Below are 25,940 nucleotides of genomic sequence, written 5' to 3' on the forward strand. Positions count from 1 at the left end.
AATAAAAACCTAAATAATTCCCAGATATAAATGTGTCTTGGCAGTTTTGCAAAGCAGTTATTTAGTAAATCAGCAGCAGCACTCAACTCAAGGGGAAGAATTTTCCCTTCGGCAAGCAGGGGTGGGGCCCGCTCGCTGACATGTAAAATGCCGCTCGGTGATGTCAGGCGTGCATCCTGACTTCACCGTGCGTCGTTTAGATTGTCAGTTCGGCGGGCGCGCATCCGATCGGGGGGGTGCCGATCGGGTTTGTGCTCACTCCCGCCCACCCCCGCACAGCACCCCCGACAGGGGTGGGGGGGGGGGGGGGGGGGGAGTTTAACCCTTTATGGGGAGAATTTTCTCGTCAGCGAACGGGGGGCGGGGCCCGCTCGCCGACACATAAAATGACGCGCTGTGACGTCAGGCGGGCGTCACCCAATGTCACCGCGCGTCAATTAGAATGTCAGTTCGGCAGGCGCACAGCCATGTCGTCTGCACGCCCGCTGAACTGTCAAAGGCCTATTAAAGGCCATTAAAAAAGTAATTAAAGTTGTTAAGAATGCTGCCCGTCCAACCTTAAGGTTGGCGGGCAGGCGAAGAGCCCAGGCGGCCTTCACATTTTTCATGGAACCTCATTCACAGGCGGGATGAGGTTTCATGAAAGGTTTATAAATTAAATAAAAAATTTTGAAATAATTAATGGACATGTCCCAGCTCATGTGACAGTTTCACATGAGGGGACATGTCCTTAGAATTTTTTTTCACATTTATTAAATTTTCCAGAACTTCAACTAATCTCCCCGAGGCACCTCCTCAGGGAGATTTCTGCGCCCTTTCCCCGACTCAGGGAACACCCCACCCCCACCGCATGCACAGGGAGCGCTCAGTGCTTCCGGGTGCGCGACACACTGGGCAGGCCTTAATTGGCCCGCCCACGTAAAATGGCGGCACGCTCCCGATTGGGGGCACCGATCGGGTTCAGGCTCGCTCCCACCTGCCCCTGCACAACCCCTCCGACGTTTACCCAATTAATTTACCTCAAATAAAATGCATTCAAAGGTTTTCAGCGCAGATTATGAAATACAGACTATTTGTTATTAAGTAATAATTGGTATTCTTAATATAGATATATTCTGGAAACATTTCATGAGATTTGGTAAGCAACGTTCCTTCCGAGCTGCACTGGTGTAGGCCCATGCAGCAATACGGAACATACTGCACAATGCAACAACAGCAAAGCACAACAAAGAAAAACTAGAGGCAACATTGCAGGGGAGAAGCATTATTCGTGCAGAAGTACAGAATTTCCTCATGAATTGTATGTGTCTCATAAGCTGGAGATGCACAATTTGTACAAGAGAGGTGGAATTTTACGCCGGCAGGATCTTACGGTCCTGCCGAAGTCACTGGAGTTTAGAATGGCTCATTGCAATTCACAGCCGCATTCCCACTGTGTAAAATTCTGGCTTGTAAACCATTTGTACCATGGAAGTACATAGTTTGTACAACGGAAGTACATAGTTTGCATACACACAAAGGCATACACTATTTACATCATTTGTATTAACTTACAATACAAGACACATGAGTATTCCTCCCTCTCACAGTAAAATTTGCTCTGCTCCCAAGTGCCAATTTGATTCGCTGGACACACAAATTACTCAGAATAGAGATTACTACTCCAAGAAACATAGACAGAAATACGCAAAGTCCACACAGCTTATCAGAAATGACCGAATTACTACCTATTGTTTTTCTTGCAATGTGTAAGGTGAAGGAAACATCAAGTATTTTATTATACCTGTAGAGCAACATGTAGAGCAAAGTTGACGTTTCGAGTCCTCATGACCCTTCAACAGTGTTCTGTTGAAGGGTCATGAGGACTCGAAACGTCAACTTTGCTCTTCTCCGCCGATGCTGCCAGACCTGCTGAGTTTTTCCAGGTATTTCTGTTTTTGTTTTGGATTTCCAGGATCCACAGTTTTTTGGGGTTTTTTTTCAGATGAAAGTAGATTGTTAGCGTTTACCAGGTGATTAAACTTGAATTATGTGGTAGTAATGATGCTGATGGGAAAGGCTGCTAGTGAAAGAAATCAAGGTAGACAAAGAACAATCTTTATAAAGAGCCTTGCAAACTGGATGAATGTACCACCAATGAGGATGATCCAGGCCTCCAGAGCAATATGGAGGTCCATGGTTGCCAACACCCTCTTAGGGCATGGTACCTGAAGAGAAAAAGAAAGAATGATGGCAAAACTGTCAATATTTTTCATCATTACTCCACTGAATAGCTTGCAGAATCCATGAATGTGCAGAATAATGTGGAAATCCAGAAGTTGCTGTTGGTGATTCTGCACTCCAACAGACAGTGCACTGTCGAGATCCCCCAGGCTGCAGTCGTTGGAACTCGGTTGAATGGACCAGATCTTCCATTCTTGCACTATTAGTCTTGCAGTTAGAAACCATTGTAAAAGTTACACCTCACTGAAATGTGGTGTAGCTAGGTTTTAAAGGATATGTCAACTTGATAATTACCCCTCACCAGATTTACTGGCCTTGAAACGTTAATTTTATATTTGCGGAATGACAAATTTCTTCATACTGATAAAAAAAAGTTCCACACATTTTTTAAAAAAAAACTATACTTCTTTTTCAAAAAAAAATCTTCATTTTAGTTTTTAATCTTAATCTAAACATAATCATTTCTTCCACTATGTGAAGAATTAAAAATTAAAAGTGAATGATATTAACTGCTTTTGACATCCTGGTTTGCTGTTTGTGAATGCACCAACCTGATTGGCTGCCTACCTACTTGCTTACATCATTGCGGAAGCGCGCCAGGAAATCCCCGTGACTTGGCGCCAGACTTAAACTGTCGACGGGAAAGAAGAAATCCATGCCACAGAAGATTGCTACATTTTTGCGGGCGGTTTCCATCGAGGTCAGTGGGCATAAGCACCCTTGTTCCTTCACTGGCTGCAAAACCCCAGCCTTTCTGTTCAGGAGATGTTGACCGAGACATACACTGGAATTACGCTACCAGCTGACAGCTGTTCTTCCATTTAGCATAAGGTCGCCCTGTTCTGGTTGGTGATGCCTCTTTTGGCAAAATAAAATGGAACACCAAGTGAAGCCAAATGAACTCCAAAGTATATCAAAGATAAAAGAGTACAGGAGTGATTTCAAGGCTGTATAATGGAATCATCATTATTTAATTTGTTCTCAGGATGTGGACAATGCCAACGAGATTGCACTTCTTGTCCATGTTTAGTTGCGATGAAATGGTGGTGGTGCCCTCCTTCTGTAGCTGTATCATTCTATGATTCTAATTGTAATTTGCTTCCTCAGACTTCAGGAGATTAATTTACATTTGAAGTTAACATTCTTATTTTATTAAAACTGCTCCTGTAATTGGAATTTAGCACAGGTATAATAAAATACACACCATAGAGTGGAGCCATTTCTCAGCTTCTGAATAATGGAAGGAAAATACAATTTTCAAACTTATTAAGTTTCTGACATTGTGCAAATAGTCTGATTAACAGTTTAAAAATTAACCAGGTTTATTATGCTTATCATGTGTAAAATAAATGTAAAGTGTGATTATGGAAAATTACTTAATTCAAGAGAAGCAGCCAACAGATTGTAATGAAATTGAGCTATCTTAAGAAAATCAGCTGTTATTGCTTCATGGTTTAGTTTATTTTGAAACATCAAATTGGATAATTTTTGTAAGTAGTGAATCAGGCTCTATTACAGAAGCAGGCCATTTGGCCCGACTGGTCGATGCCAGTGTTTATGGTCCACATGAGCCCCCTCCTAGCTAACTTCATCTAATCCCTTCTACGTTATGTATTTATCTCATGAAATGTATCTTTACCTCTCATCTCAGCTGCTCCCTCTGGCACAGTGATCTATATTCCTCCCACTCTTTGGGTAAAGAAGTCCCTCCTGAATTCCCTATTGGGTTTATTAGGCCTATATCCAGGTAGTAGAAAGTTCCAAATTCTAATTACTCGCTGGGTATGAAATGGGCACTTTTGGGCTTTCCTGATCTAGCCTTGAGAACATACATTTGTAATGAAGTAATTGACAGGTTGGGCCACTGTGACAGGGTTTGAATTTTTGAATCTTTTCAGGCTGCAGTTTGTACACTGTCTGGGTTACCATTAGTTCCTCCATAAATTTACTTGTTGAGGGTGAATGCATTGCCTGGGGCAGAATGTGGCCACGCAGACCAGGGAGTAAGTCTCGATCCTCAATCTATACTGGGTTTGTTAGGAAAGGATTAGAGCACTGCAGTTGACCTTAGTTTCCCTATAGGTATAGACAGGTTTGGATCCCTCCTGGTGAATATATACATATGTGGGATTGAGCAATCAGCATTCAGATTCAGCTTCAGAACATATTAATGTACAGAACTAGTAAAGACCTGAGTGGTTCATCGGCCCTGTCCCAAAATTCACAAGAGGTCAATTATGATGGCTCTTCCCCACCCGAAAAAAAATAGCTGCTAACGCACAGGTGTCAGCTTATGGCTCAGTGTGCAACATTCTTGCCTCTGTGTCTCATTCCAGAGGTTTTATTTTAAACAAATCCATTTGTGGGCCATGAGCATCACTGCTAAGGCTAGAATTTATTGCCCATCCATAATTGCCCTTGTGAGCTGCCTTCTTGAACCACTGCAGTCCATGTGCTGTAGGTAGACCAACAGTGCTGTTAGATAGGGAATTCCAGGATTTTGACCCAACAACAGTGAAGGAATGATGATACAGTTCAAAGTCAGGGTGGCGTTTGACTTGAAGGAGAACTTTCAGGTGGTGGTATTCCAATGCATCTGCTGCCTTTGTTTTCCGAGGTGGTACAAGTCATGGCTGGAGGCTAGAGCACGTAATCCAGGCTAATAGATCCGTGTAGTACTAAGGCAGTGCTGTACTGCCAGAGGTGCCATATTTCAGATATGTTAAACTGTCCACTCAGGTAGATGTAAAAGATCTCATCACACCTATATTGAGGAAGAGCAGTAGAGTTATCCCCAATGACCAGACCAATATTTTCATCAAGCGACATCACTACAATGGATTATCTAGCCATTGATTCAGTGCTGTTTGTGGGAGCTTTCTGTGCATAAATCGGCTGCCACATTTCCCTATACTGCAACTACACTTCAAAAGAACTTAAATCATAGCACTTTGAGACACCCTGAGTTCATGAACGGTGCTATTTAAATGAAAATGTTCTCTCTCACTTGCAATCTGAACTGACAAAAGTGTAATGACCATTTGAACAAGGTACCAGCAGGCAGCCAACACTTGGAGAATTGTATATCCCTGCATTGGTTACAGGAATGAAGAAATGTTGGCAGGAGTGGGGACCTGCTGGATTTGCTTCCACGTGCATCGCCTCATTCCTTTTTAAAAAACAAAAATCAATATCAATGCCCATTTCTAAAACAAGTAAAAATGAAAACAGGAATTTGAGGACTAAATAACCCATAAAGAAAACCTTACAGGTTTCCTCATGATACACTATGAAATGCAGCTCAGCAATTTCCTGAGTAAGAGCTCTCCGAGGTATACCCAGCTAGCTCTATGATCCTGTATTACTAACGTCTTCAGAGAATGGCTCAATAAGTAATTTATACATTATATTTACTGTCAACCCCAAGCCAATATTACTTCACATATCTCACTTAAATAAAGTGCTTCATATCAAAGCACAAAGATCATGTTAGTTCAGCTTGTGTTAGCCAACAATTATAAATATTATAGTTTTGTCCAGACACAAAGCAGCCCTCGTTCTCCCAGGAATTCTATTAACTCATAGCCTTTATTAAGAAAACGGAAACTAGTAATCTTGCAGCTTACTGGTTGGTTGTGTTTATTTAATCCATCCAACAAAAAATTATAACATTTAATATTAGCTAGTAAAATATTCATCAGTTTATAATTATATGCTTATATAACATTCATATGGCCTCCATTCAGACTCTGACATGACAGCAACCTCCCAAGTCCGCTAAACTTCCAGTATTCCATTTAATGTTTAATTTATCAGAATTGTTCAAAAAAAAGGGAAAGGGAAGGAAAATTGGGATTCACAACCCAATTAGAAAATTGCCTAATCTTTTATTGCCTGTCTGATTGTCATAAAATTGCTACACGGGATAATTATTGGCTCTGAATACATAAATGGTGTGTGGAAAAAGTGCCAGTTTTCCAATCTTCATTCATCAAAAATAATTAAAATGCTTTTCTAATTTAGGTTTAGTCTAGCTTTATACAAAAAAAAATTGAATTAAACAATGGTCAACCTTTGACAGCGTTAGTAGCTGAAAGTTTTTTGATTGATGGGTTTCTTCAGTTTTCAGTTGCGCACGATGGAGTTTGACTAAAGAGCCCTTAATGATGTTACAAAGATGCCAAAATACATTGAACTGCAAATAACAAGCAACTTTCAAAATGCAGGAATCTGAAAACACCACCCACCATTAATCATAACATATAAATCTGACATATAAACCTATAGATTATAAAATTTGTCCCTATTTAGGAACATTTTTTAGAGAACCATCTTTACCTACAGAAAAAAAGACCCATATCTAATTCCACAAGCTTTGTGGTCTTTATTTAATGCTCCAAATAATTCTAAGGTTCTTTTTGCAGTATATAGTTTTGAAGTATTCAATCAGTTGAATTAAACAAAATGATTAGCGCAGTAAAGCTAAAATTAAATTATTGCATCATTTGTATGAAGTGACTTTGAAAGTGAGGTAGATTGCAATTCTATGCCGAATGTTAATTGACATCAACCACAATAATCCCCTTTGTCATTTTCATCTTTTAATTTGTGATTGTATGTATAACACACTGAACTGAAGGACATTGGATAACAGATAATCTGATTTTTAGCCAAAACAGAATGTCTAGCTAAATATGAGATCATGACTTGGGAAGGTATCATTAGCCCACATGTTACTGTCAAAATGATGTGAGGGTCATGGCGCTTGCTGTTTAAGTGTAAATGGTATAGCAGCTTCAGGCTTAGAGACCGACATATGGCTAATCTCTCATATCCAAAAATTGGTTTCCCGAGTTTTACCGTTTTACATTTAGCTTCGCGGAAACAGCATTTTGCCGTTCTGCTCCCAATTGAAATGCATTGAATATCATGAAATTGCTGTATTTACATGCTAGATACAAGTTAAAGTCATGACAGAAAGTTAAGTCTCGTCATTACAAGCACAAGAACTTTTTACAACAACAACAAAATTTTGCATTTACTCTGAAAAGTGATAGAAAATGTCATGATGCAAGATGTTGCCACACCACCATCGATCAGCAATGACAATGTGATGCTGGAGATTGTTGATAGCTTCAATTATCTAAGCTCCACAATCTGTCAATTTCTGTGTTAAATCAACACACACATCACAAAAGCTTCAACTGTTATGTCCAAGCTGAGGGGGTAGTGTGCAACAACAGCAGCCTTGATTCAAACATGTACAAGAGAGCTGAGCTCCCGAGGTGAGGTGAGAGTGACTGCCCTTGACGTCAAGGCCACATTTTACTGTGTGTGGCATCAAGGAGCCCGAGCAAAACCGGAGTCAATGGGAATCAGGGGGAAACTCTCTGCTGATTGGAGTCATACCTAGCACAAAGGAAGATGGCTGTGGATGTTGGAGGTCAGTCATCCCAGCTCCAGGACACCACTGCAGGGGTTCCTCAGGAGAGTGTGGTCGGCCCAATCATCTTCACTGCTTCATCAATGACCATTCTTCCTTCATAAGGTCAGAAGTGGGGATGTTCGCTGATGATTGCACAATGCTCAGCACAATTCATGACTCCTCAGATACTGAAGCAGTCCATGTCCAAATGCAGCAAGACCTGGACAATATCCAGGCTTGGGCTGATAAGTGGTAAGTAACATTCATGCTACACAAGTGTCAGGCAATGACCATCTCCAACAAGAGAGAATCCAACCATCGGCCCTTGACATTCAATGGCATTACCATCACTGAATCCTCCACTATCAACATCCTGAGTGTTGCCATCAATCAGAAACTGAACTGGACTAGCCATATAAATACTGTGGCTACAAGAGCAGGTCAGAGGCTAGGAATCGTGCAATGAGAAACTAACCTCCTGACTCCCCAAAGTCTGTCCACCATCTACAAGGCACAAGTCAGGAGTGTGATGGAATACTCTCCACTTGCCTGGATGAGTGCAGCTCCCACAACACTCAAGAAGTTTAACAACATCCAGGACAAAGCAGCCCTCTTGATTGGCACCACATCCACAAACATTCACTCCCTCTACCACCGATGCACAGTAGCAGTAATGTATACCATCTACAAGGTGCACTGCAGAAATTCACCCAGGCTCCTTCGACAACACCTTCCAAACCCATGACCAGTACCATCTAGAAGGATAAGGACAGCAGATAGATAGGAACACCACCGCCTAAAAGTTCCCCTCCAAGCCACTCACCACCGTTCCTTCACTAGCACTGGGTCAAAATCCTGGAACTCCCTTCCTAACAGCACTATGGGTGTACCTACACCACATGGACAGCAGTGGTTCAAGAAAGCAGCTCACCACCACCTTCTCAAGGGCACCTAGGGATGGGCAATAAATGCTGGCCCAGCCAGCGAAGCCCACATCCTGTGAATGAATAAAAAAAAACCTGACTGAGAATACCAAACTGCCAGCCTACCAAGCCTATGTCCTCAGTGCACTCCTCTACAGTGGTGAGACTTGGGCAATATATGCTAGGCAGGAGAAAAGGCTGAACAGTTTCCACCTTCACTGTCTCAGATTTACCTCGGCATCTCTTGGAAGGGTAAGGTCACCAACTCAGAGGCCCTGGAGTGTGCCAATTCCATCTGCATGCACTCATTGCTAAGCCAACAACACCTGCACTGGCTGTATTCATCACTGGTTTTACATACATAAGAGCCATATACCCAAAATCTCTCTGTGTGGTGAACTGGCCATTAGCTCATGACTTCCTGGGGCGTTCATATGTCCACTAACCAGGTGTCTCCAAGCAAGATATGAAGATGGTGGACATTGACACTAAAAACCGGGAGAGAGTTGCTGAGAGCCGGGACCTCGGGAGGCTGACTGCTTGGAACAGAATTGGAAGAGGTGAGCAGAAAAAAACCTCAGTTGGCCAAGAAGGCGGTCCAGGGAAAGCAGAGGCCAGTAAATCCTGCACCTTCTCAACTCACTGTCTTCCATGCAGCAGATACTGCCATGCCAGAGTGGGGCTCCTAAGCCACATCGGGATATGCTTAACACAGAGTTGACCACCATGATGCAAATTATTGACTCATGTGGGGGAGACGGTGGCATAGTCGTATTTCACTGGACTGGTATTTCAGAAATCCCAAGGTTATTCATCTGGGGACCCAGGTTCAAATCCCACCACAGCAGATGGTGAAATTTGAATTGAATTAAAATCTGGAATTATGGGCAGAATGTTCTGCCTGTCGGGCGGGCGGGCCCGACCCAATCTCTGGCGGGCACGGGCCGATCCCCACCAGCGAAGCGGGCCACACCGCCATTTTACGTGACGTCCAGCGGGAAGCGCTATGCTGGGGTGGCGGGGGGGGAATTCCCTAAAAGCGAGAGTGTGCTCTTTTGCGCATGCGCACGAAAGAGCGCACATCTCCCTGAGGCTAAGTGCAGCCTCAGGGAGATTGCCTGGACTTTAAAAAATATTACAAAAAAAAACAATCCCTAACATGTCCCCCTCATGTGACAATGTCACATGAGTTGGGACATGTTCATAATTTACATAATAACTTTATTAAAATTTTAAAAACCTTGCATGAAACCTCATCCAGCCGCTGGATGAGGTTTCATATTTTCTCTATTTGCCGCCGGGGCTCCTGGCCTGCCCACCAACCTTAAGGTTGGATGGGCAGGTCCTTTAATCGTTTAATTGATCCTGTCAATGGCCTCAATTGGCTATTGACAGGTCGGCGGGCCCACAGCTGATTTTACTGTGCCCACGCCTTCCTGAAAATTTAAATGGGGCGGGGTGACGTCAGGGGTTCCGCCCGGCGTCAACCCGTGTCATTTTACACGTCGGCGAGCGGGCCCCACCCCCTGCTGGCCAATGGCAAAATTCTGCCCTATAAGTCTGATGATGACCATGAAGCCATTGTCGATTGTTGTAAAAACCCATCTGGTTCACTAATGTCCTGTAGGGAAGAAAATCTGCCATCCTTACCTGGTCTGGCCTACATGTGACTGCAGACTGACAGCCATGTTGGTTGACTCTTAAATGCCCCCTGAACGGGCAATAAATGCTGGCCTTTACAGTGACAGCCACATCCAATTAATATTTAAAAATATGAGGCAGAAAATATATACTGAATATACCTGAAAATATATACTATGGCATTTCTCAGGAGCTTTATCAAAATTTAACACATAAAGAGATAGACTAAAAACTTAGTCAAAGTGAGAAATTTTAAAGAGCATCTTAAAGGAGGAGAGGTGGAGAGATGGTGAGGTTTAGGGAGGGAATTCTAGTGCTTAGGGCCTAGGCAGCTGAAAGCCCACCTTCCAATGGTGGAGCAATTAAAATAGGAAGAGCGCAGAAATCTCAAATGGTTGTCCGGCTGGAGGCGAGGTGAAGCCATGGAGGGATTTGAAAAGAATGATGAGGATTTTAAATCGAGACCCGGAGCAGAACCAGGAACAGTGTAGTTCAACTAGCAGAGGGGTGATGGGTGAATGTGACTTAGTGCAAGTAAGCATGTGGGTGGAAGAGTTTTGGATGAGCTCAACCTAGTGTAATGGGTTAATAGAATAGATATGCTAACGAGGGATGTAGGCTATGATGTATCTGTGACATCAACAGTCATGTGCTAGAGACTCTCTATAGCAGACAAGCAGCACTCAGATGTGCCTGCTCAGTTACCCGCCTTGTATATGTTGTACATAGTGTGAATAAGTTGGATTTGAGTAACTACCTTAATCAGGCTACAGTCCATCTCCGTAAGATACACGACCTAACAGGTACATCAAACACACAGGTTTATGGATATTGAAAGACTAGTCATCTGTTCACTACTGTTAATCAACTTCTCTAGTGCTGAGAATTAATTATTAAAAATGTAAATTCTCATTTCTTCAGGCATTAATCACTATTAGAGATTTTAACGTTCAACATTAACGTTTTTTAAAAGTTTTCATTTTTCGTTGGGTGGTACAGAACTTGAGTATTGCTGGAAAAAGAGACATGTCGAATCTTTTCATCTTGCAGTCATCAGGACACTTTGCAAAAATGCCAACACAAGGGGAAAACAGCAATTTATACTGTATGTGAAAAGAGTGCTGATTGGTTGCCAAGTGGAGTCTGATTGGTAGAGGCATTGCCATGGAGAACACACCAGTGCTGGTGACTGACAGTTAACTGTTAAGTATTATTTATTTTTCCTTTCTTTTTTCTCACTCCTAATCCAATCTTTCTTTCCCTCCCTTTATTTCTTTTACTGTACATGATGACATTGAATTTATCCACTCACAGCAGAAGACCCGTCACAGCGCTCACCCACGCCCTCCAACAGTGCAGAGACACACACCTCAGTGGGACCGAGTTCTAGAGCAAGCTCAGGGTCACAATCTGGTGAGCTACAGCACACAATCTGGTCCACAGCAGGCAGGGACAGGGACCTGCTAGATCGCCGGCACTCAGAGAATCCCAGCTTCCCAGCTGGAAGCCAGGATTCTGCTGAGTCCGAGTCAAATGACGAGCTGCTGGATTTGGTCTTAAATCAGTTACTGGAGCTGCAGTGACAATCATGGGATCATGAGGAAGGAATGTCAACTGCATTCCTCAGCTTGCAAATCATAATGGAGCAGTCCATCCGCATTCGGTCTGAGCTGATAGCACTTGCATGCCAACGCACTGAGATCAACACTGGTGGGATATGGCTGCCATGGAGACCTTGGCCCGGGACATTGGTCCTGCACTGGTGCAGGAGTTGCACTGGTGCAGGAGTTGCACTCCATCGCTGTAACCATTGACGGCGTCCATCAGTGGCCATGCGAGACGGGGGGATGGGGGCATCTCGATCTCACTCAACTGCCCTTCTCCTTAAGGAGTCAGCCAGGGGCCCTCAGGCATCCACAGGGAGGAGGACCAGCAGCTGGACACCCCGGGCCATCCATTCAGATGACTCCAGCCAGTCCCAATCCCCTCTTCCTGTGACCCCATCACCTCCAGCTCCACAGGTCAAGGAGGGTCCACTGTCACACAGCAGGATACCCAAAGTAAGCCAGAGCCCTCCAGATCTTGGGCCCCCAAAGGACACATGTAAAAGTCATCACTGACAACAGAGCATAGCTGTCAGCAGATTGCCTCCACCTCCGCTGTGGACATCGGGGATGCACCCAGATATAGTGGTAGGATTAGGAAAGTTAAATGTTCACAAATGGAAATAGAATTGCACCCATTTTGCATCTCCTCGTGTATATCTCCTTTTTATGATAAGCTGTGTTGCTGTCAGTCAGGTACGATACCATGGTCCCTCCTCCCATTTATCACAGATGTCACTATCATGGTCCTCTTATCTATGTAGTGTGCTTCCATTTCACCAGAATGTGTGCCCCCTTTTCCAGATCATTCTTGACATCAGTGATGGCTCGAACTTAATCTTAAGGTGCTTCTGGAACGAACCTCATTCACATGGGCTTTTCAGGATCAGGTCATGTTTATTCTTGACAAAAAAAAAATACCTGGAAAAACTCCTCAGTATCTGCGGAGAGGAACACAGTTAACGTTTATGTTAATGTTTATTCTTGGCTGTGTAAGATTGAGGCAGAGGTGTTCTCCTATCTTGTCTGCATTCTTGAAAGGTGAAAGTGTAGTGTACAAGGAGAAATGTGTTAACACATGGAGAAGGGTTATAAATCGTGCAACTCCATGCGCTCTCTGTCATCTGGCAGGGTTTTCATGCTACGAGCCCGTACTCAGAGCTCGTGTACACTCCTGTCTGCCAACCACGTTTGCGACTTTCCAAGTGCACATCTGCTAAGCTCACCAATAAACGGGAGGCCCTTGCTGCCTCAAGGTGCCAAGGCTCTGCCCCTATTACCCACATAATTCTCCTGGCACTTGAACCTACAACCTTGATCATTTCTCAACATGTAATTGTCTGTATTGCGGCCACAAAGCACTCGTCACAATGTTGGGATGCAGCGCTGTGTGTCCCATCACATAAACACTCAGGAAGACAAGTGACGCTAATTGCAAATGGTGATTTTTTTTTTTGCGGTCAATAGAGCCTTTTAGCATGCTCTAGAAGCGCAAATTGTAGCCTTAGACAATGTTGAGGGGAGCAATGGGATAGGAGCGAGGATATACTGAAGCTGAAGCCTGCTCTTTATTAGCAGCGACTCATCATCTTGATGGCCTCATGGTGTCTCTGCATTTTGGCATAAGGGCCAGGGGCCACAATGCTTGTCTTAAAGCGGAGTTATTTTAATGTCTGGCACGTAAGTGGTTGAACATTGTCATCTTCAGGTGGTCCACATGCACAGCAAGGTAAGGATAAAAGTAGGCCCGCATCCCTAACCGAGAGTGCCAGATGTTAATGTGATGGAGAAAGTGAGACAGAGGACACAGACACCTGCGGAATGTCCTCGGCTAGCTTGGCCCAAGTGTCACCTATCAGCTTCACCATGGAGCTTATACAGAATGCGTTGTCCCGTCGCTGGAGATGGATCTTCTTGAGGAGCTTTGTCAGATGGAAGGCAAACAGCTACGAGACCACTGAGGATAGTGGAAAAGCTCCTGGCTCTTGTAGGCTGGCATTGCAGCTGGGATGCTGGAGATAGGCTTGGAGAGGCAGCACCTTCTGACGTCTGATGCTGGGACTCCCTTGTCCAGTTAGCACCCCCATCTTAGCAAGAACACATGTTCCCGAGGCTTCATCATTCTTCAAAGGGTCAGGACAATGTGAGCCTGTAGTGTAACTATTCACTCTCATATTGAAGTGCTTGGTTGAAATGAGAGGAATAGGAATGTTGGTGTTCATGTTGGCCCAGGATGGAGGGCATTTGTCCAAGAGCGTTCTCACTGCAACCCGTCATCCATCTCATGGAGTCCGGTGGCTATGAGGGACTCAGGTGAACACCTGCCTCATCTGGCCCATGTTATGGCCTCTTCCCCTGCAGCCTCAGCTTCCTCCAACTCAACGCCCTCATCCCTTTTGATGTCCTCCTCATCGGAGGAGACGTGCAGTTCCTCCATGTTGGCATCTGGCAAGTCCTCCCCCATTTGCAGCACCAGGGTGTGCAGGACACAGCAAGCCATGATGGGACCCTCTGGGGCCTGTACTGGAATACTCTGCCAGATCTGTCAAGGCATTGAAATCACATCTTTAAGATGCATATTGTCTGCTCCACCAATGCTCGGGTAGCAGCATGAGATCATTGTACATTCTCTCTGAAGGATTCTGTGGCAGCCACATGGGCATCATCAGCCACGTCTTTTGCAGGTGTTCCTTGTCACCAAGGAGCCAGCCTTGGATCCAGTGGTTGTCCCTCAAAGATGCCCAGGATCTGCGATCTACTCAAGATATCTGAGTCGTGAATGCTTCCTGGGTATCTGGCACAAACCTGCTTGATATATTTCTTATGGTTGCAAACCAGCTGTACATTGAGTGAGTGGAATGCTTTCCTGTTGCTATGTTGGGCTGCCTGTTGCCAGGGAGCTTTCATAGCTGCATGAGTGCAGTCGATGGCATCCTGCATCCGGAAATCTCAGCAAAGCCCAGGGCTCTGACTTGCTTGATCTCTGCCGAAGTTGATGTTATTGTGGGCCTTGGCAAAAAGGGTGTCTCTCACCTCATTAATGCATTTCTGAGTGGACAAAACAAAGAGTGGGTGAGCATGGACTTCACTTAAACAAAGAGCAGGTGAGTGTGTGGGCTTTATTTAAAACAGAGAGTGGGTGAGTGTGGACTTTATTTAAAACAGAAAGTGGGTGAGTGGGTGAGTGTGTGGACTTTATTTAAAACAGAAAGTGGGTGAGTGGGTAAGTGTGTGGACTTTATTTAAAACAGAGAGCAGGTGAGTGTGTGGACTTTATTTAAAACAGAGAGAGCAGGTAAGTGGGTGAGCGTGTGGATTTTATTTAAAACCAAGAGTGGGTGAGCATGTGGTCTTCATTTAAAACAGAGAGCAGGGAGACTTCATTTAATAACAGCATAGAGAACAGATGATTGGTGAGTTAGATTGGTGAGTATTTCTAGTGTTTAAGATTAAAATTAAGGTCTATAGTTAGTGTTTAGGTCTCTAGTCTTTATTTTCTCTTTCATAAAAATAGCTTGTTAAGTATAAGATCGATACTTGTGTAAATAATTAATTTCAGTAAAGAGCAAGGATACTAGAGTAATTAATTAAATAAATAAATAAAATAAGATAGCAATGGCAGGACAGGCGATGTGTTGCTGCTGCAGCATGTGGGAGCTGCTGGCTACCAAGGTGATCTGGAGCAAACACACCTGTAGTAAGTGTTTGCAGCTCGAGGAACCTCAGATCTGTGTTGAGGAGCTGGAGTCCGAGCTGCAGACATTGCGCCACATCAGGGAGGGGGAAAGTTACCTGGACACTTTGCTCCAGGGGGCGGTCACACCCCACAGGTTAGATAATTTGAATTTGGTCTGTGATCAGGGACAGGAGGGGGTGACTGCAGGTGGGGCAGGTATGGGGACCCAGATGGTAGTGTTCGAGGAGCCTCAGCCCCTACAATTTTCCAACAGTTATGAGGTTCTTGCAAGCTGTGTGGATGAGAGCGGGGATTGCAGGGAGGATGAGTGAACTGACCATGGCACCATGGTGCAAGGAGCCATTCAAGTTGGGGGAGGAAATAGGAACATAGTAGTGGTGGGGATAATATAACTAGGGGGATATATACTGTTCTCTGCAGCCGTGAGCGTGAGTCCTGAAGGCTGTGTTGCCTGCCCGGTGCCAGGGTTAAGGGCATCTTTTCAGGGCTGGAGAGGAACTTGGAGTGGGAGGGGAGGGATCCAGTTGTTGTCGTCCACGTTAGTACCAACAACATTGATAGGACTAGAAAGGAGGTTCTGCTGAAAGAATTTGAACAGTTAGGAGCTAAATTAAAAAGCAGAACCTCTAAGGTAATAATCGCAGGATTACTACCTGAACCACAGGCAAACTGGCATAGGGTAAATAAAGTCAAGGAGTTAAATGGGTGGCTCAAAGATTGGTGTGGGAGGAATGGGTTTTAGTTCATGGGGCACTGGCACCAGTACTGGGGTAGAAGGGAGCTGTTCCGGTGGGATGGGCTTCACTTGAACCGTGCTGGGACCAGTGTCCTGGTGAATCGAATAACTAAGGCTGTAGAGAGGGCTTTAAATTAAATAGAGGAGGGGGAGGTTCTAGAGAGGGGATAAGTAGGCTAACAAAGCAAAAGGATATGGCAGCATTGCAGGGCAGCTATTTAGGTAATGATACCTAGAGTGTGAGAGGAAGGGACAGAGTGTACAACCATTAAAAAACAGCAGCAAATAGGGTCAAAGAGAAAATGGTAAAAAAGGCAAAATTAATGGCTCTTTACTTAAATGCATGTAGTATTCAGAACAACATAAATGAATTAACGGCACAAAAAGAGGTTAATGGGTATGATCTTATAACCATTACAGAGACATGGTTACAAGGAGATCAAAGCTGGGAACTAAATATTCAGGGGTATGTGACTTTTCGAAAGGACAGGCAGGAAGGAAAGGGTGGTGGGGTGGCTTTGTTAGTACGAGATGCAATAAGTACGATAGCAAGAAATGATCTTGGATCGGAAGATGTAGAATCCATACGGGTGGAGGTAAGAAATAACAAGGGGAAGGAGACACTGGTGGGAGTAGTCTATAGGCCCCCTAACAGTAGCTATGCTGTAGGACAAAGAATAAATCAGAGATAATGAGGGCATGTAAAAAAGACAGTATATTAATCATGGGTGATTTTAATCTCCATGTAGATTGGGAAAATCAAATTGGCAGAGGTAGCCATGAGCAAGAATTCATAGAGTGCATTTGGGACTGTTTCCTAGAACAATATGTTATGGATCCAACCAGGGATCAGGCTATTTTGGATCTGGTAATGTGCAATCAGGCAGGTTTAATAAATTATCTCAGAGTAAAAGATCCCCTAGGAAACAGTGACCATAACATGGTGGAATTTAGCATTCAATTTGAGAATGAGAAACTTAGTTTGGAAAGAACTGTGTTAAACTTAAATAAGGGTAATTACAACAGAATGAGGGCTGAAGTGGACTGGGAAAGGGGTTTAGCAGAAAAGACGGTTGATGAACAATGATAGACGTTTAAGAAAATAGTTCATGACTCACAACAAAGATATATCCCAGCGAGGAAGAAGGATTGTAGGAAAGGGATAAACCAACCATGGTTAACTAAGGAAGTTAAGGATAGTATCAAAGTGAAAGAAAAAACATACAATGTGGAAAAGATTAGTGGTAAACCAGAGGATCGGGAAAGTTTTAAAAACCATAAGAAGATGACCAAAAAATAAATAAAGAGGAAGAAAATAAACTTTGAGGGTAAACGAGCAAGTGATATAAAAACGGGCAGTAAGAGCTTCTTTAACTACATAAAAAGGAAGAGAGAGGCCAAGATCAATATAGGCCCCTTAGAGAATGAAGCTAGGGAAATAATAATGGGGAACCAGGAAATGGCAGAGGGGTTGGATAAATACTTTGCATCAGTCTTCACGGTAGAAGGCACTAATAGCATACCAAAAATGCTAAATAAACATGAGGCAAATTGGAGGGAGGGAGGGGGTGGTAGGAAATAAATGCAATAACTATCACTAGAGAAAAAGTACTAGGAAAACTAATGGGGCTAAAGGCCGATAAGTCCCCTGGACCTGATGGATTGCATCCTAGGATATTAAAGGAAATAGCTGCAAAGATAGTGGATGCACTGGTAGCAATATCCCAAGAATCCTTAGATTCTGAAAAAGTCCCAGAAGATTTGGAAACTGCCAATGTAACATCCTTATTCAAAAAGGGAGGGAGACAAAAAACAGGTAACTACAGGCCAGTTAGCATAACATCTGTCATTGTGAAAATGTTAGAGTCTAGTTTAAAGGATGTAATAGCAGAGAATTTAGAAATGCATAATATAATCAAGCAGAGTCAGCATGGCTTCATGAAGGGGAAATCATGCCTGATAAATTTATTAGAATTCTTTGAGGAGGTAACAAGCAGGATAGATAAAGGGGAACCAGTAGAAGTAATATATTTGGATTTCCAAAAGGCGTTCGATAAGGTACGGCATGTAAGGCTACTTAATAAGGTAAGACCCCATCATGTTGGGGGTAGTATATTAGCATGGATAGTGAACTAGCTAACTAATAGAAGACAGAGAGTTGGAATAAGGGGGGCATTTTCAGGATGGCAACCTGTAACTAGTGGAGTGCCACAGGGGTCAATTCTCGGACCACAATTGTTTACAATATATATTAATGACTTGGATGAGGGTAATGAATGCACTGTCACCAAGTTTGCGGATGACACAAAAACAGGTGGGAAGGCAAGTGGTGAGGATGACACAAAGAGTCTGCAGAGGGATATAGACAGGTTAAGTGAGTGGGCAAAAACATGGCAGATGGAATATAATATGGGAAAATGTGAGGTTATGTACTTTGGCAGGAAGAACAGAGGAGCTGAAAATAACTTAAATGGAGAAAGACTGAAGAAGGCTGCAGCACAGAGGGATTTGGGGGGTCCGCGTGCATGAATCACAAAAAGCTTTCATACAAGTTCAGCAGGTAATAGGGAAGGCAAATGGAATGTTGGCCTTTATTTCAAAGGGAATGGAGTGTAAAAATAGGGAAGTCTTGCTAAAATTTATAAGGCACTAGTTAGACCACACCTAGAATACTGTGAACACTTTTGGTCCCCTTATCCAAGGAAAGATATACTGGCATTGGAGGCAGTCCAGAGAAGGTTCTCTAGGTTGATCCTGGGGATGGAGGGATTTTCTTATGAGGAGAGGTTGAGGAGGTTGCGCCTGTATTCATTGGAGTTTAGAAGAATGAGAGGCGAACTTATTGAAACAAATAAGATTCTTAGTGGGCTGGTAGATGTTGAGAGGTTGTTTCCCCTTGTGGGAGAGTCTAAGACCAGTGGGCATAATCTCAGAGTAAGGGGTCACCTATTTAAGACAGAGATGAGGAGGAATTTCTTCTCTCAGAAGGTAGTCAATCTGTGGAATTCTTTACCGCAGAGGGCTGTAGAAGCTGGGTCTTTAAGTATATTCAAGGCTGAGATAGACAGATTTTTAATCAGTCAGGGAATCAAGGGCTTTGGGGAAAAGGCAGGAAAGTGGAGTTGAGGATTATCAGATCAGCCATGATCTCATTGAATGGCAGAGCAGACTCGTTGAGCCAAATGGCTTACTAAATGGCTTACTTCTGCTCCTACATCTTATGGTCTTATCGATCCTGCAGAGGTCCCCAGTGGAGCCCTGGAAGGAGCCGCTCGCGTAATTGTGTAATGTAATCACGTAATAAAACAAATGCCCTCTGCACAACATCCTGGCCACGACTGAGACTGGACTGAGAAGCCTCACCCCTGTTTGGTCTGGGATAAGGACAGTTTTTGCAGGCTCAATATTGAAGTGCTTCTTCAGTCAGCGATCCTCCCATTCTGGCCCAAAGTTGCCAATGTTTTTTTTATTCATTCATGGGATGTGGGCTTCACTGGCTGGGTCAGCATTTATTTCCCATCCCTAGTTGCCCTTGAGAAGGTGGTGGTGAGCTGCCTTCTTCAACCAGTGCAGTCCATATGGTGCAGGTACACCCACCATGCAGTTAGGAAGGGAGTTCCAAAATTATGACCTAGCGCCAGGGAAGGAATGGCGATATATTTCCAAGTCAGGATGGTGAGTTGCTTGGAGGGGATCTTCTAGGTAGTGGTGTTCCCATCTATCTGCTGCCCTTGACTGTCTAGATCATAGTGGTCGTGGGTTTGGAAGGTGTTGTCTAAAGAGCCTTGGTGAATTCCTGCAGTGCATCTTGTAGCTAGTACACACTGCTACTACTGTGCTTCAGTGGTGAAGGGAGTGAATGTTTGTGAATGTGGTGCCAAACAAGCAGGCTGCTTTGTCCTGGATGGTGTCAAGCTTCTTGAGTGTTGTGGGAGCTGCACTTATCCAGCCAAGTAGACAGTATTCCATCACACTCCTGACTTGTGTCTTGTAGATGGTGGACAGGCTTTGGGGAGTCAGGAGATGGGTTACTCGTCGCACGATTCCTAGCCTCTGACCTGCTCTTGTAGCCATAGTATCTATATGGCTATTCCAGTTCAGTTTCTGGTCAATGGTAACCAACCAGAATGTTGATAGTGGGGGATCCAGTGATGGTAATGCCTTTGAACATTAAGGTGTGGTGGTTAGGTTCTCTCTTGTTGGAGATGGTCATTGCCTGACACTTGTGTGGCATGAATGCTACTTGCCACTTGTCAGCCCAAGCCTGGATATTGTCCAGGCCTTGCTGCATTTGGACATGGACTGCTTCAGTATCTGAGGAGTCGCGAATGGTGCTGAACATTGTGCAATCATCAGCGAACATCCTCGCTTCTGACCTTATGATGGAAGGAAGGTTATTGATGAAGCAGCTGAAGATGGTTGGACTGAGGACTCTACCCTGGGGAACTCCTGCAGTGATGTCCTGGAGCTGAGATGACTGACCTCCAACAACCACAACCATCTTCCTTTGTGCTAGGTATGACTCCAGCCAGTGGAGTTTTCCCCCTGATTCCCATTGACTCCAGTTTTGCTGGGGCTCTTTGATCGGACAACTGCTGCCTCGATGTCAACGGCAGTCACTCTCACCTCACCTCAGGGGTCATTGCGTAACCAACTCTCTCCACATCCTGGCAGCGAGAGTGCTTCCCCACTGCTGATCCCACCCCCGTCCCCCTAGTCATGTGTTTGAGTGCAACCTTCCCTACTCTTACCCCCGAATGGAGACCTTAGCCTGCGGCTCCTTCCCTTGCCCCACGACAGTTTGCCCCCTTCCCCAGTGGAGGCCTTGCCCTACAACCCCTTCCCTTGCCTCAGGCTAGTTTCTCCCCCACCCCAGTGGAGGCCTTTCCCTGCAGCACATTAAAAGCCACCCCCCAACTAACCGCTGGTCTGGTGGGTAGAGGTTTGCCTCTGACAGCCCTTCTCCCCCCACCCCGGCCTAAAGCAATGTGATGCTACCTGTGAAGTTTGGTGCTGAGTCGGAGTTGCCACGAGCGCTGTGTCACACAAGGTGGGCAAACCAACCTCGAACTAACAAGTAAAGTGTAGGTCGCCAGGTGCAGGTTGCATCTATACTGTTGTGAAACATGTCAGTCTAACTGGGCACTAACGTGCCCTCTTGATCCAGCGTGGGGGTGGGGGGTGCAAGTGTATTAAAGTGACATTCCCGATGTGCTGTGGCGTGGAACGTGGCCCCACATTGCTGGTTGGAGCAGACGATCCCGGACTGCTTTTACGATGGTGGCAAACTGATTTTTCCAACCTCGGGATATTTTACACTCCCGCCCGCCATGATGCCCATCACGGGCGGGAATCGAAATTACAGCCCAGTGAAGGAGCAGCGATATAGTTTGAAGTTGGGGTGAAGGGCAGCTTTCCCAATGTATTAACTTATCGGATAAATTCACTTAACTTTCAACTCAGACGCTGCCTCACTTGCATTACATCTTCTGTTTTTTCGAAGTGTTTTCTGTCCTTCTTTTATCTCTGCCATAAAGCTGAAGTGTTTGGATTTGAGATCTAAAGCCTGGATCCTGAAGAAGAATTTTGGATTTGGCTGAGAAACAATTGTATCCTCAACAATCTTCCCTCCAATCTCCTGAGCTGTCTGCTGTTCTCCAGCAGAGATGCTGCTGTATAATGAATAGTCACGCAGAGCAACAACAAATACATTTAACAATTTACCATTTAAAGCTCAAGAGATATTATCTGCTCCGTGGGATGTGGGTACAAAATGAAAATTCCTCTGGGAGCAAGTTAACAATTTTAGCCAGGTTGTCTTCGACACAATGTAGAACAGACCATGGGAGGAGAAGTGGGGGTGAATTGTCATTCATGAGGTCCTCAGGCCAGATTTCACTAACCATTAATCATGGCAAAGGAGATTTTTTAAAATTCTTTTCGTGGGATGTGAGCATGACTGACAAGGCCAACACGTGTTGCCCGTCCCTAATTGCCCTCGAGAGCTACATGCACCTTATTTAAAATGACCGCCGTTAAAAGCTACTACACAATCCCGAGAAGTGAGAACAAGATCTCCGAAACACAGGATCGTTTTCTGACAAAGGTGGATTATTACATTTTACTATTTGTAAAATGCAACTGAGGCGAAAGTGTAGAAGGAAAAGGGAGAATAAAAAAACACTTGGGCCGGAATTTTAACGGCCCGGCGGCGGTGAGGATGGGACTGTAAAATTCAGTGAGTCATTCTAAACTCCAGTGAACTCGGTGGGACCATAAAATCCCGCTAGCTTAAAATTCTGCCCTTGAACGCTGATAACAGATAGCCAAAGTATTGGCCTCTGTAAGGAGAGGACAAGTTAAAATTCCAGCTGAGGCCCCTTATACTGACTTTTCTGTGCAAATATTGGCCGAGCTTGTGCATTTTTTTGCTCTGATAGTAATCTTTCTTATCTAAGTATATTTTGATTCATACAATGCCAAACATGATGATGGAAGATACAAGATGCCAATGTATCAGATATTATTCTTCCAATTGTTCAGGACAGTTGCACAGTGATTGTATTGGCACTTACATCATGGACCAGCATGCTGAAGCTGTGTTGATCATCGACTTTACGTATGCACGTCAAGTTAAAACATCTGTTTGCTTTTAAGGAAACTGCATTTATTTGGCACTTCAAAGCACACCAATCTAGACACTTGTCTTAATCTGGTGCTCTGCTTGTACCAGCTTTTGATTATCGCTCAATTCCGTCTCATTCTGTGACAACAAAAGAACTCCATTGTTTTCTGATCAGACTCTGGTGGGTTCCTAATTAACCCTCCAATTACTGGCCAGTCAGAAAAGAATAAGCTCCCAAAGGCAGAATCTGTGACATTGTTCAGGGAAACCAACAGGAGAGTCAAGTTAGTTGCAGCCATTTCCTCTAGGTGCCACCCCTTACTCCTCCTTCTTTAGCATTTTAATTGCAGTTTCTGGGGAAATTATACGTGTACCTGCAACCTGGAAGTTTGTGTGTTCAATAATGGCTGGTAGTGAATCTCCATGGTCTAATCCTACAGCAGCTTATTATTCAGGAGTTTGACTTTAATCGGATCCTACAGCTATGAACAGCTGTCTGGTGCTACAGTAGCTAATTTGGTTCTGTAGATTGATGCTATAAACTCATTTAAAGCCAAGTACTTTGATAGCTGCTCCAGCTGTTCAGCCACTAGCCTTATCTAGCTGTTGTGCTAGCTCGCTTATGGCAACTTTTGATAAATTTAGTAAGCGGGAAAATGCGTTTGAGGGTTTTCTGTGCTCATTTGAATTTCAGCACAAAAAAGTGGAAAAGGTTTTTTGAATAGTGGATAGTCGTCTTCCTTCATACAGTGGTGGTACCTGATTCGCATCTCCATGACAACGAAACACTTAGCTCTGCCTACCAGTCATAGATATTGTCAATTTTCAGGCTTGCCCATGAGTTATTTTTCAATGGTTGAGGAGCAATCATGGCAAGGTTGCTATGGTTACAGCCATGCACTTACCGTTGATCTTAATTGCAAAGCCGGCCACGCTCACACTCTGGTCAAATACCACCAACCATGCATCCATACCTCAGCATGAGTCAACCTCCTCGCCTCTACAGGACAGAAAGGGTAAGTGAACTAAATTATGGAGGAAATTGGAAGGAAAAATAGTGGCTAATTAAATTAATCTTCTGACAATATTTGAACAAATCTACACAATGCTACCGATTCGTGTTTGTCAAAAATTACCACAACTTCACCCATATTAATCCATTTGGATAGAGCACTAAGTGAGGTTAATTGAACGCAAGGCATGAAGTTCAATTCCCTGTCTAGACTGAGTTAGTTAATCTCAGCCGGTAACAGGCCTACAAATTGTCCTTTCAGCCCAGGAATTTAGGAGAAAAAGATTGGAAAGATTGCTGAACCCTTCACAGTAATATCAACAGGAAGTGCTTGCGGACTTTAGCAGCAAGTTAGTGCTTTCCCACGATGGACCGAAAACCTACTGACACTCAACATCAAAACTGGGATTTTAAATTAGTGCAGGGTCTGAAGCAAAGGTGAGCAGGGGTGCAAACTGGTGCCCCCAGCCTCCATACTGGTCTGCCGCCACAATCCCAACACTCATTTTCAATGAGAGTGGCTCAGAGTTGGATTGACTGCTCACCACTTCCCGGCGGACAGTCAACTCAGGCCAATCGGTGATAATAAGGCCTCGTTCCCACAGTGACTGGGATTTTCAGTCAGCAACATGGGAAGTCCATATATGCCTGGACCCTGCATCGAAGCCAGCACGGTGGGTTCAGGGTAGGAAGTGAAGGTGTGGGCTGGGGGGGCAATGATGGATTATCCGGAGTCCCTTCCTCACACTTAGCCACGACGGCTGTTGGGCCATAGCTGTAGCTGCTGTTGCCACTCCAGGAACATGGCCAGGCAGCTGTGACATTTTAAAAAGGGGATCTTCTCCCCATCTCCCTCCATCTTCAAATTGGCTGCAGCTGAGAAAATCCCAGTGGGCATACCTAAAGCACGCCATGTAGTGTCTGGACCCGGAACAAGTTCGCAATTCCAATTCCCGAGCCCTGATTGAGAACGCAGCCTCAAGTAATAAAACAGATGAGGTCAGTTAGATGAGGTACTAAAAGGAACTGTCTCCTGAGCAAGGAGTTCACACCTTCAGGAGAAAAGAAGAGATTAGTGGTTCTTTCTTCACATCTTGTATCTAAAAAAAAACATTGGAAAACGTTGAGAAAAATCGTATTTAGTGAGAGATATCAAAGATTACCAAAGAGTTATTTTCTTTTGCACCCTTCTTCCTTCCCTGAAACCAATGGCTCACGCTAAAGTAGCCAACAGTCCTCAGGCATCTTATCCAAGTGACCATTCCTTACCTTAATTAGCCATGCCGCCAAAGACTGTTAACAGGACATTCCTTCATCAAAATTTGCACAATCAAGTCCAATTGGTCTTCATCCTCCATCCATACAATTTCCAGTGGGTGGATCTAGGTAGAAATCAGGAGATTAATCCCAGATGATTTTTGTTTCCCTTTCCCTAGCCAATGCATACTGAGGACAATCTTACTATTGATTTGGTAGGGACAATTCAATTCAGCACTGAGTAGGGACCAAACTTGGAACTTCTTGTGTCTAATGGCGCAATACCATACCTACTTCAATTGTTCACTAAAGCATCAGTAGAGTTTTATTGTTAAATGTTATCTTATATTTGAATGATCTAATCTCCCCCCAAAAAACTTTTGTGTATTCCTGGTGGCCTGTTGAATGAATAGCAGTCAAGCTTTCAATGACACCTTTACCGAGTGCAAAAGGCGGTGCTTACGAAATGCTGAGAAACAACTCATTACTTAGATATAACCCTTATCTTCATGTCTGACTGGCAGACTCTTTATGGCGCAGGATGGGCTATGTGATGCCATGGTGAATAAATTTGGCTGGAAAGGCTGCGTCTTCCTGGAGGAACTTGAGCTCTTTGGCTTAAGAATGTCCGACTAGATTCCAGAACTAAGAGGATTGTGACTCTCTTCTTGCCACTTCCATTTAGGACTGGAGTGGATATTCAATGCTGTGTCTAACCAGTTTTAAAGAGTGTCCAGGGTGTCCCTTAGAATGCCTGAACCCACTTCACACTGACTTGCAATTCATTTAAATATTTA

This window comes from Cetorhinus maximus, chromosome 19 (assembly GCF_964194155.1).
Source record: "Cetorhinus maximus chromosome 19, sCetMax3.hap1.1, whole genome shotgun sequence".
NCBI classification, from domain to species: Eukaryota; Metazoa; Chordata; class Chondrichthyes; order Lamniformes; family Cetorhinidae; genus Cetorhinus; species Cetorhinus maximus.